The sequence below is a fragment of the Corvus hawaiiensis genome, chromosome 2 (genome assembly GCF_020740725.1).
Source record: "Corvus hawaiiensis isolate bCorHaw1 chromosome 2, bCorHaw1.pri.cur, whole genome shotgun sequence".
Lineage (NCBI taxonomy): Eukaryota > Metazoa > Chordata > Aves > Passeriformes > Corvidae > Corvus > Corvus hawaiiensis.
Genome location: NC_063214.1, coordinates 69,651,726 through 69,663,623, shown reverse-complemented (window position 1 = coordinate 69,663,623; position 11,898 = coordinate 69,651,726).

Below are 11,898 nucleotides of genomic sequence, written 5' to 3'. Positions count from 1 at the left end.
CCTCGTCTGTGTCTTATAAGTCTTCCACCTTACAGGGCAAAGTGGGAAAACACTACCATCCTACATTCTAGTCAGTGAGGGAGCAATCTTCAGCTGCCAGCATCTGTGTGCTCTTAGAGCAAGAAGCTAAATCATCAGCCACACTGCCCTATAGATAGCAACTGTAATATTTATTGGCTGAGCATATGTGATATCTGCATGATCCACCTAATTGGTTTTTGCTGTGACAGATGGGAACCATGGTGTCCAGGTGTGCTGGGTTTTGCAAACTTTCTGCTTCTGTAAGACTAGAAGTTGTGACTCTTCTCTCAGAATTTTCTTAGAGATATGACAGCATTTTGTCCATGAAAACTGAATCTTCTACTTTCTAGGTAGTTCATCTGGGGTTAGGGGAAAAAGGTCTTGCTAGCAGAGAAGGAAAAATAAACCTCCAAAGTTTGTGGGTTTTGCAAAGCAGGGTAATGATGGATTTGAAGAAGGAGCAAGACTGAGCAGAAATGTGGAGGGAATGAGTAGGAATAGGAGGTTTTAGTGTGATGCCCTGCAGCACTTTCCCTTCATGGTGTTGTATTGTCATCTTGATAAAGCTGAGTCACCTGAATGACTCCAGCTGAAGGCTGTCTATCCATAATATCTTCCATTGTGTAAATAGGGAAGTAGGATGTCTGCCTGTAGGCAGCCATCTCATGATTAAATGCAGTTTTGAAAACACACTAGCCTAAACTGACATCTCTATTTTTAGGCAACTGAATCACATCCCAACAGGAACTAATGCGGAAGTACGAGTGGTCAGGTCATTGTGAACCAAAGGATCTCCCTGCAATCTCTCTCAAATTTCCTACAATGAATATGAGAATACTACTTTACAGAATTACAAAAATATGGTTGATGTACCATGGAACCTTCAAGGAAAAGAATTATGGTGAAAAAATAACCCAGAAAATCATTATGAGTTTAACAATTAGCAACTGAGAGGAACTACAAAGTCTCTGAGTCCTACTTAGGTATTGCATGTAAGAAATGTTATAAGGTGATGTCAATTAATGCATTATAGATGCTGTACAGCCATCACATCTCTTATTATCACATTTTCTTTTGCTGCATTTGGCTAGAGTCTGAAACACTGACATTTAAAACTAATCTGTTGGGAGAAGTGCTTCTAAGTCTAAAATTAAAATTGCGTATATATGTTTCAGGAGTTCAGTTGAGAAGTAAGATATTGTCTAGCATCTAAATATGTAATTAAACAAAGGCTCCTTAATTATACTATGCTCATTAACTCATACCTGTAATAAATGCCCATCTTTAAATATTTATATGATTGAATTCATGTTGTTGAATAATGTACCTCAGATGATTTCTGTTTAAAACAAAACCATTACTGTGCATATTGCCATTGTAAATGCAGTGAGGTGGTAATAACTCAATGTATTGCAGGGCTTAGGGGTTTTTTTTGAGATGGACAACTACAAATTATATTAGTGTAATTTTATGTCAAGTTTTATATTAATGAGGATGACCAAAAATGCCCTGCAATAGGGAACCATGAGATTTATTTGAAGGGACTGTTTTCAATAGAATGTTATTTCAGCTTCTGGTTAAAGCAAGCCTTGTCCTTGCAGACCTGGAAAACTCAAGGCAGGTAGGTGTTTCTCCTGTCTTATTTTTCAGTATATCCAATATTGTTTTCAGCTACTGTGAGGAGATATATTCAGTTATGTATATATGATATAGTCAGATGATAACAGTTACGCTGTTATCATTCTGTGTCGCAGCGGGGATTACTGCAACAAGCATATTTCAAACCAGGAGTCCCGTGGAAACGAAGTATATATGGACAGATTCGTGGTAGATGTTTCAGAGATGTTTATTTCTCCAGCCGCATGGCCGGGGCTCCGCTCAGGAACTCCGCAGTCACGGGAACTGAGGGACCTTGGCCACACCGGGGAACACAAACCAACCAATGGGAAACAAAGGTGACCAGGGGCAGGGAAACCCCGTGTCTCCCCCCCAGGGCCCATCTCCCAGGGCTCCATGGCAGGGGGGAAGGGACCCCAACATCTCACCCGCTTTATTTTAATAAAAGGAGAATGAAAACAACTGGATAAACATAACAAGAACAGTTTCAAGACAAAACAAGCCACCCTCCTGAGTCTTTAAATGTCCAAACAGATTCTGTGGAACATCTTAGGGCTGACGGAAGGGAGACAGAACTCTCTGAGCATGCTTTGTGGGGAAACTGAGGCAGGAGAGGGTTTAATTTCTTCCCTCCTCCTTTTCATCCCCCCCATGGCATCGGAGAGGAATTGTAGGGAAAGGGAATTGTATAGGGAAGCCATGGGGTGAAAAACGGATTAGGAATAAACTGGGGATAGGGTAAACTTAGGAAAGGGCTCATATTGGGTATAGGGTAAAAGGGGGAAGTAGGCTGTGGGTAGGGAAATTGCTGGGATGGATATTGTTTATAATTTTGTGCATAACGGCTGCCTTTGACTGGAATACCCCCAGGCCCAGTAACATTTGCTGCTTGTAAACCCTTCTTTCCTTGCACTATATCAAACTGTACAACTTCTCCATCTCCTACACTTTGCAGGTAATTTTTCGGGTTATTCCTTTTAATGGCAGTTCTGTGGATGAATAAATCTTCCCCTGTATCATCTCGTGTTATAAATCCATAGTTGTTTTTTACATTGTACCATTTCACAGTTCCTGTGACTTTCATGGCTACAATTCTGCTATTCTCATGTCCACTGCATCAGCAGAAGACTTCATGTATTAGTTTCTCTCTTGTTTGTGAACAGGTATGAAATATAATTTCCAAGTTAGACTCAAATTTGTTCTTAATCTATAATTGCTGTATAAGAGGGTATGAGTTCTGAGCTTTTGTGCACACCCAATGCACTTAAGTCATTAATTTTTGGGGTGGTCCAGAAATTCCCTGTGAAGCTATCTGCATAGTTGTGATAAGGGACTGACTGGAGAAAAGTTTATTGACTGAAATCTTAGTCATCTTCCCAACAAAGCCTATGACTAATTTGCAGAGGACCTCTCCAGGTTAGAATTTCAAACTCTCCCTATGATTCTCCCAGGTGAAATATTTCGTCCGTACCAGTCTTTATGTGCAGTATTGACTCACATCTTGGGTTAAAAACCTGACCTTTTCAGAAACCCCAAATGGTTCCTGTGCAGAACTGACCAAACTTTGAGTAAAGGAGATCCTTGTAAACAGTCACTATAAAGTGTTCGTGGAGATACAGAAATGGTCACATGTGAATCTGTTGCGCATACCGAGGATAAGCAGGAGATGTTTCGCATGTGGTTTACGTAATGGATCGTACACATCCTGGTCATGTGGTCATGCATGTCAGGGAGCAGCAAAGAGCAGGGCTGCCCCCTGAGCTGAGCTGGAGCTCTGGGTGACCCTGGCATAGGCTGTGGGCAGTCATGGACAGGGCCAGTCCCATAGAACCTGATCTAGGCAAGCAGAGCAGGGGTGGATGCTTTGCTGGAGGATGCAGGTGAGGCTGCTGGGGCATGTAATGCATGGCCATCTTCTTTGAGATTCCCCATGTAATTCCCATCCTCAATGCAAGGATCTCAATACTCAGTCTTTTTTCTTTTTTCTTTTTTTTTCTTTTTTCTTTTTTCTTTTTTCATTTTCTTCCTTTTCTTTTGTTTGTTTCTTTCCTTTTTCTCTCTCTCTCTTTTTTCTTTTTCCCCTCTTTGTTCTTACTCCTTTTCTGTGGAACACTTAAGCTCTGCTGGAAAAGCTGTTCTCTGATAATGTACACGATCAGAGGCAGCACTGGGTACTAAGGAAAAATCACTGGAGAAAGCCTGGCATGCAGTCAGTAAGATGCTAACTAGATCTAGGTATAACCCCCAAATTTCTCTTTTGTTTGAGACAGTATATTTTTACAGGTCCACTTCTAGGTAAAAAACAAAAAATCTTACATGAGTAGCTTAAGGTACTTTTGTCCTTTCTTCTGCTTAGGTTTATTTGTTGTTAACTGACATAATTATTTCTTTGTTTTTGTTGATTATGTTTTATAGTGAGCATTCAATTCTTTTTTTTCCTTATTTTTACCATTCTTTCTGAGAATGAGGGACTTATTCTTTTTAGCCTTCTATTTTATTTTTTACTAGACAATTTTCTTCTATCTTATGATTTAAAAAATGAAGTTATTTTTAATGTAAATTCTGTGAAGTATTAAGTAAGCAAATAAAGTATCCCATGTGTGTCTGACACATGAAAAAAGTTATTTCAACTTTTGAAACATAAATTGTTGGTAATAGAACTAATGATATCTGTAATTCATATTCTGAAATAAGTACACTGAGATGAGCTTGTTACAGTCAATATTTTAGGGTAAGACTTCAATAATGTATAAATTATCTGAGGTTACTGGTGTGCTGTATTACTAGGCCTGTTATAAAGCTGTGCAAACAAAGCCCACACAGAAATAGAAAACCAAATAGTAATCATGTAGCATAGCCAAATTTCTTCCCAAACATTTCTGGCAAACTTGCATGCTGGTATCAAATACCAGAATGTGTATTGCCTTCCTAGTCTATTGATTTTTTTGATCCCCTTTATTTTAGTCCATAGAGTAAGAATAGAATTGAACTTCTGAAATAATAGATTTAACTAACACAAACTCTATGTTTGTTATGATGTAACACTATCCTTCAGGAGAAATTTCGTATTTATATCTCAATGATTAGCAGACTTGTTTCACCATTCAGATAAAAAATACAAGCAAAATACAAAGCTAAGCTTCATTTTGTCTGTTTTGGGTTGTTTTGGTTTTTTGTTTGTGCTTTAGATTTTTTGAGTGATTGATTTCCACTTTATCTTGGTCTTTTCTTTCTGTCAGTAAAACAAAGCATAGAGCTTTTATCAGCAATAAATGGTTACTTTCAGTTGTCTTTAGGTATCTAAGCAGAGATCTGTACTTAGAATCACAGAATTCTTTAGGTGGAAAAGCTCTTTAAGATCAAAGTCCAACCACTTACAGCACTTCCAAGTCCACTAAATCATGTCCCTAAGCACCACAGCTACGCATCTTTTACATACCTCCAGGGCTGGTGACCCAACTGCTTCCCTGGGCATCCTGTTTCAATGCTTCACAATATGTTTGGTGAAGAGATATTTCCTAATATCCAATTTGAATTTCCCCTAGTGCAACTTGAGATTATTTCATCTTGTTATCCCTTGCTATTTGGGAGAAAAGACTGATCCCTACCTCACTGGATTCTCCTTTTAGATAGCTGGAGAGGGCAATAAGGTGTCCCTGTACCTCCCTCTCTCCAGGCAAAACAACTGCAGTTCCCTCGGATGCTCCTCATTTTGCTCCAGCCACTTCCCCAGCTCCATTGTCCTCCTCTGGACTTGCTTTGGACTTGCACTTGCTTTGCCTTTCTTGTAGTGAGGGGCTCTTACAGATGGAGTGATACACTTCACTCATAAGAGCAAAGCAACAATTTACTTTATTGATATAAAACAGCGAGTTGAACAACTTTAATGGTAAATGAGACAGAAATTTAACAAGATTTGATGACCAGGTACACTTGATTATTTACTATATAGGGTCAGATAAAACTATCAACAAGACCCTCTAAGTCATGAGGTTTTGGAAGGAACCCCCTGCTTTTTAAATTCCCTCTCTGGGAGGGACCTAGGTATGGCTGGATCCAGTACCTGCCCCTAACTTGTTCAAAGGCTTATGTCTACAGGATTAGATGTGCAAAATCATTTCTTTATAGAACTCAGCTAAGATTTCAAAGTTTAGCCTGCTGTTAATCTCTTACCAAGGATCTGCTGTGGAATCTCTCAGCCTCAAGGAATAAACTTGAGAGGCATCACTGCTAAAGGGGAGATCCTGGTGTGTAGCCCATGGTTGTGTGGGAAAGCTCAAAGGGCCCCGAGCTGTCCACTATTTATAGTGTAATTATTGACCTATAGTCATATCTGCATACCAGCAAGAGGTGTGGGTCACTGTCTCCAGACAGACCTTGGCTACCCCATTGCTCTTGGTCACCTTGTCATAGAAGGAGATCATGTTGGTCAGGCAGGAGCTGCCTTTCATAAACCTGTGGTACCTTGCTGTTATCCACTGGTTGTCCTGTACGTGCCATGTGAAGGCTCTCAAGATGATCTTTTTACACTGAAACAATAAAACAGACCAATTCTTGTCTCAGCAATTCTGCTATTAAATGAAAGTTCAAATTTAGATGTTAACTTTATTCATAGTCATTTTATACCCATTTTTTCTTGCACCAACATTTATCCCACAGCTCTAATAACTCTTATTTTTATGCTCTACATTTTACTACTGCCTTTTCGAGCTTCTTTTCACCTGTTTTAACAGTGCTAGTAGCTCTTGTAGCTGCTACTCCTAAACATAACTTTTATAGTCTCCTAATCAGTCAAGTCATCTTTCTCTGGGCACAAGTATACATTGGGAGAAGAGTGGCTAGAAAGCAGCCATGTATAAAGGGAACTGGGGGGCCAATTGACAGCAGGCTCAATAAGATCCAGCAGTATGCCCTGACAGCCAAGATGACAAAATGCATCCTGGGGTGCATCAGGCAAAGCATAACCAGCCAGTCAAAAGAGGCGATTATCCATCATACTGTATTCAGCATTGGTGCGGCCTCACCTGGAGTGCTGAGTGCAGTTCTGGGCCACACAGTGTTAAGGTAGCCCAATGCATCCAGAGGAGTTGGAAGGAATGTCCTCTGAGGAGCAGCTGAGGACTTCGTGTTTGTATAGTTCAGAGGAAATGTGGCTGAGGGGTGCTATTGCTCTATACAGCCTCCTGGGGAGGGGGAGAGGGAGGTGCTGAGCTGTTCTCCTTGGTATCTAGTGATAGGAAGCATTTCTTTACCAAGAGGGTGGTCAAACACTGGGACAGGCTTCCTAGAAAGGTGGTCAATGCCCCAAGAGTGTCAGTGTTTAAGCATTTGAACAATGCCCTTAATAACCTTTGTTCAGTATTAGTCAGAGAGCTGGACTGGATGACTGTTGTAGAGACCTTTCAACTGAAATAGGATATTCTGTTCTATTCTGTTTTCTAAACCTTTGTAAAATAATTCTGATATCTACTGGGAGTAGCAGGGCACTTTTGAAACTTTCCCTTCATTTTTTCCACATCTGTATTAATTTGGCAGAGTACAGTCATGGTCACAGAAGCAATATTCTACTGATAAGCTTTCAGTTAATCCAGCAGAAACTCACTCTATAAGTTCCTATACACATGACCCCACTAAATTTTGTCCCATTTATATTACTGTATTTTGGAAGTTCATCTCATTATTCCCTTATATAACATTCAGGTCTTGTTATGTATTAATGATGTCTCCCAAGAAATAAGGGTAGGAAGAGTTTAGAAAAGACAGAAGCATTGCCTGATATTTTTCTGTATTATTAATGTGAAACAATAGAGAAATAATAAACTTTAGTAAACATGAAATAAAAAGTCTAACATTATTAGAAATAGTATCTTCCCTTAATTTAACCTTATTCTCTTTTCAATTCCCACACTGTCTCTCCCAGTGTTACCTCTGTTATATAGCATTTCTAAGAAGCGTATGGCTTCCATTCTATTCATTTCAGTGCTCTGCCTGAGGATAGAGAACTGTGATCCTAAGTCACTTCCTCCACTAATTTTACAATTATGACCTACAGAGCATGAGTTAAAAAGTCACTTTTGAATTAATCTCTGTTCTTATTCATTCAGACTTGGAAGTTTATGCAGGATAGATTGAGTGTAATCCTTCCTAATGGATTTGATAAATACAAGATCAAGCAGAGAGTCCCTTACAAGAATAACCGTGCTAGGATAAACAGATTACAGCATGTTTAAAGAACACAGTATCCTGATTGCTGCCTTGACATCCATTCCACTTCTCTTTTTATAGGGTAAAGCAGCAGTCCATGATAGTGTCTGATATGGAATAGCTGAGAGCTGGGAAATAAAATCTGTTTTGCAGGCAGACTCTTTGTAACACATAACTGATAAAGAAGCTTCCTCATGCACTGTTATTCAGCCTGAGGCCTGTGTTAAAAATTATTTCAGAAAATTCAAGATATTAAATGTTTAAAAATGGATGAGCGGGCATCCATTTGTTGCTATTCATCACTTTTCTAATTTTCAAAAGCATTTTATGAGTTTTGGTAGTCATGTTCCTAGCACTTGCTGAAATAAATTTAAAATGTTAAGAATGCTCTAGAACTGGAGTTTTTACTGCAGTAAAATGACACTTATGAAGGTATTAATTTTATTTTCGTAAACCTTATGAAACATTTCACCAAATACTCATAAGAGCTTAAAAAAAATATTAATCCTCTTTAACAAAATATTTTATTGAAATGCTGGTAAATGCTTTCTGCTGTTTTTGAGTAAAGCTGGCAAACTGATTTACACTGTTTCAAGTACTAATGCATAGAACCCAAGATGCAGTTCTTCTATATGATTTTTAAAAAATAATTAATAAATAATGTAGTTATTGGGTTTTGATGTTCAATTACATTTTAAAAAATTAAAATAATCTATTTTCTCGGAAAAATATTTTAGGTAAGGTACACTGGTTTTACATCTTATTGTGTTACCACTGAAGTCAAATGAAAGTTCTGTAAAAGATTATGTAACATAAAAGAGCCCATAAAATCAAGTACTTCAGATACATAGGATACCAATAAACTAAAGAAGACATGTAACTTTTCATTTTTTCTGGGTTACACTGGCATGCCTTTAGCTATGGACTAGTGTCAAAAGAAATATTAATCTACTCCCCTGTAATGACTCATATTAAAATACTGCAGCTGGATAGGATATGTTAATTATTTTGCATTTTGTCATTCTAAGAGTGATTTTCAATGCCATTTGAGATGTATTTTTTTCAAGATGTCTATTGGAGAGAAACAAATTTTTAATTTGTTAATATTCTTTATTAGACTTCTTTCTTTGCACGCTACTTTCCAGACAGAATGTTCTTTGATTTCTAAATCTGAAGGGAGAGAATTGCATACTGAGAATATGGCTGCTCAAAAAACCACTTTGCAAATAATGACAAAATTACTGAATCTGCACCCCTATGTGTTTTGGTTTGGGTTGGGTTGGGTTTTTTCTTCCTTTTGGGAGTTATATGACAGTAATGAAGGTGTTGATAACTACATGCTATCTGGTAATGAAAAGCCATGATGTCAATAGACTTATGGAATTAGGTCTCTTGAACTTCACTGTTTGAGATGACATTGGCAGATAAAAACCACTTAAATCTCAGACGTGCACTTTCAACAGTTACATAATGTGGCTGTCTCAAGGGGTAGATGAGGAGGAAGGTCAGATGGGTCAAAGCACCAGTCACAGCTGTGGTGTGTGATCAGGGAGCTGGGCTGTGAGCGCCTGTGGGTGTCACCTTTGTGCCCTTTTCTGCAGTCTGAGTCTCGTGCCTCTCTCTCTTTCCTAAATACATGTGAGCCAGAGCACATGGGGGTCCCCTGCCTGGCTGCAGTTTGGGGTGAAACGGGATATTTATGGCCGTGTCAACTGCACCCTCAGGATCTCCTCCTTTCAGAGAACCTGGCAGCTCCCAGCTACCCAAACCTGCCACTTGGCTCCTGTCACTTTCCCTCCCTCCTCACTTTTTTCAGAGCTCAGTCTCATACTTTGCTGCTAAGATTTAAGACTTTCTTAGTGGATGATGATTTTCATTGTTTCTACTATATGTGAAATACCAACTTTTTCCTTGCAGTAGGCAGGTTTACTGTTTTTATTCACTTGTAAACTAGTTACTTCCTGATCTGAAAAGGAAGGATTGGGTTGTGGCTTTTTTTCTTTTCCTTCCAAACACATAACTTTCCTTAAAGCAACAAATTTTCACTTTTTGAGTCAGTCCAAAAAGGTGCTTTAGAGCAAACTATTAGCAGCCAGAGCTAAAGGCAGGACAGAAGATTGTAGATTGTTAAGGTTACTAGTATCAGTATTTTGCAAATACTTGAGAGAGATGTCTTGGCTGTTTTTCAGGGGTAAGATTGAGCTGGACAAATGCAGTGCTAAATGACATTTTTTAACTTTTAAAGCATATCAGATGGTTTATATATATATATATTTTATAAGTAAGACATTAAAAAAAGGAAAAGGGAAAAATTCTTGTTAGGATTTGATTGGAGCATAACTACTAATTAGATTCTTGGTATAATGTTTCTGTCTTAATATGAATAATCACCTTGTTTATGCATTTCTTGCTTATAATTTTGTGAGCAACAAACTCAAAGAAAATGAAAACAAAGCAAGCAGGATGTGCAATTCTCAAAAGTGTCCTTTCTTGCTCCTGATGGCTGTTTTTGTCATGATATCTGTCTTTCTTTACATTTTGATATTTGGCTTAGAGAAGCTGTAAATGGCTGACAGGTTCTTTTTACATTTATTTAGATTCCAGCTGGGACTTTATGTATGGATTAGCTTGAGGCCATGATAGCGAACAAAACATTGAAATATAAAACGCTTTCTTTGCATTGGAGGCCACTTTCTACAGAGATTATGTATAAAATTAAAAAGTGAAAAAATATTCTACACCTGGCAGAAAGTTTAAGAAACTCTTACTGTTAGATGCAGATTCATATGCATTGTATAAAGATGTCTATCTATTAAAGAAAAACTGAAGTGTCCTTTTACAATGATTTTCTCTCTGCTTCCTGTCTTTCTGACACACCTGTTTCCTACAGAGTCTTAAGACACATGAGCACATGGAATTTTCTTCATCTTTGTGTAAAATCCTTATTTATATCAGGAGGATTTAAACTGTGAATTGAAGATGTTAATTTTACATTTCCAGAAGCTCACCAGCCCTAAAGAAAAGAGATTTGACAAATCCTCCCTACAAAACGACTGTGACATTCTAGTTCTGGGGTTTTACTCTGTGAAAAAGTCAGGAAGACATCTAATTTTTAATTAGTTCTCCTCATTTGGGAGATCATCTGATTTTACTGGAAGAATTAGCAAGTGAAATCACTCAAGAGCTGCCATGTAAATGTCCCCTACCCCTAGGGACTCAGTATAATAAATGAGTACAGTGTTAACCTGGAAACATTATTATTGATTTTAAATGAGACCAGCTCTGAAATTTGGAGGAAATCATTAAATTGAAATAATTATTTTGATTCCATTCTTGATCACTGATAATGGAAATTAGACGTGTATATCTCTTTTATGCATAAAAGATGACAATTTCTGTCGTCCTCCTGTATTTTGCTAATTATAATAAATAATTTAAATTAATTCCAGACAAATTTTATAGTGTTTTCTGACAAACAAGAACAACTTGCAGGACATATCAGAGAATAAAAAAGGCCTTAACGCCTTGATTTTTAACTTCTTTTGCTAACTTATACATAATATGACATTTTACTAAAACAATTTAGAAAAAATATTCTGAGATTTTGTTAATTGGTTTATTTTTCCAGTGCCATTTAAGTATTCAAATTCAATCGTATTTCTATGGAAAATTTTCAACACTCAATTTGATTACAAACAAAGACCATTTCTGGAGTATCAGAATGGAATCTCATTTACTGCAAAATTTACAATGCTTATGTAAATTCTAAATGACTGCACCCTGGAGCCACACAGACAGCTGTCACATATTTAAAGCTCAGCCCGCCAAAAGTTCTTGAATAAGGACCCCAGCCTTACTAGAACTGTCATTTTTATCACTCATCCTTTTACTGCTTGAGAACAAACAATGCCCAGAGATAAGCAGAGATTTGAGTAGCTATGCTTCTCAGTCACTATTTTTATTTTTCACTAATTTTACTGCTAATGAAAAAGGCTTACTTAAAAAGAATCAAGCATTTCCAGTTAACTATTAAGACTGAAAACTAATTTATGTAAA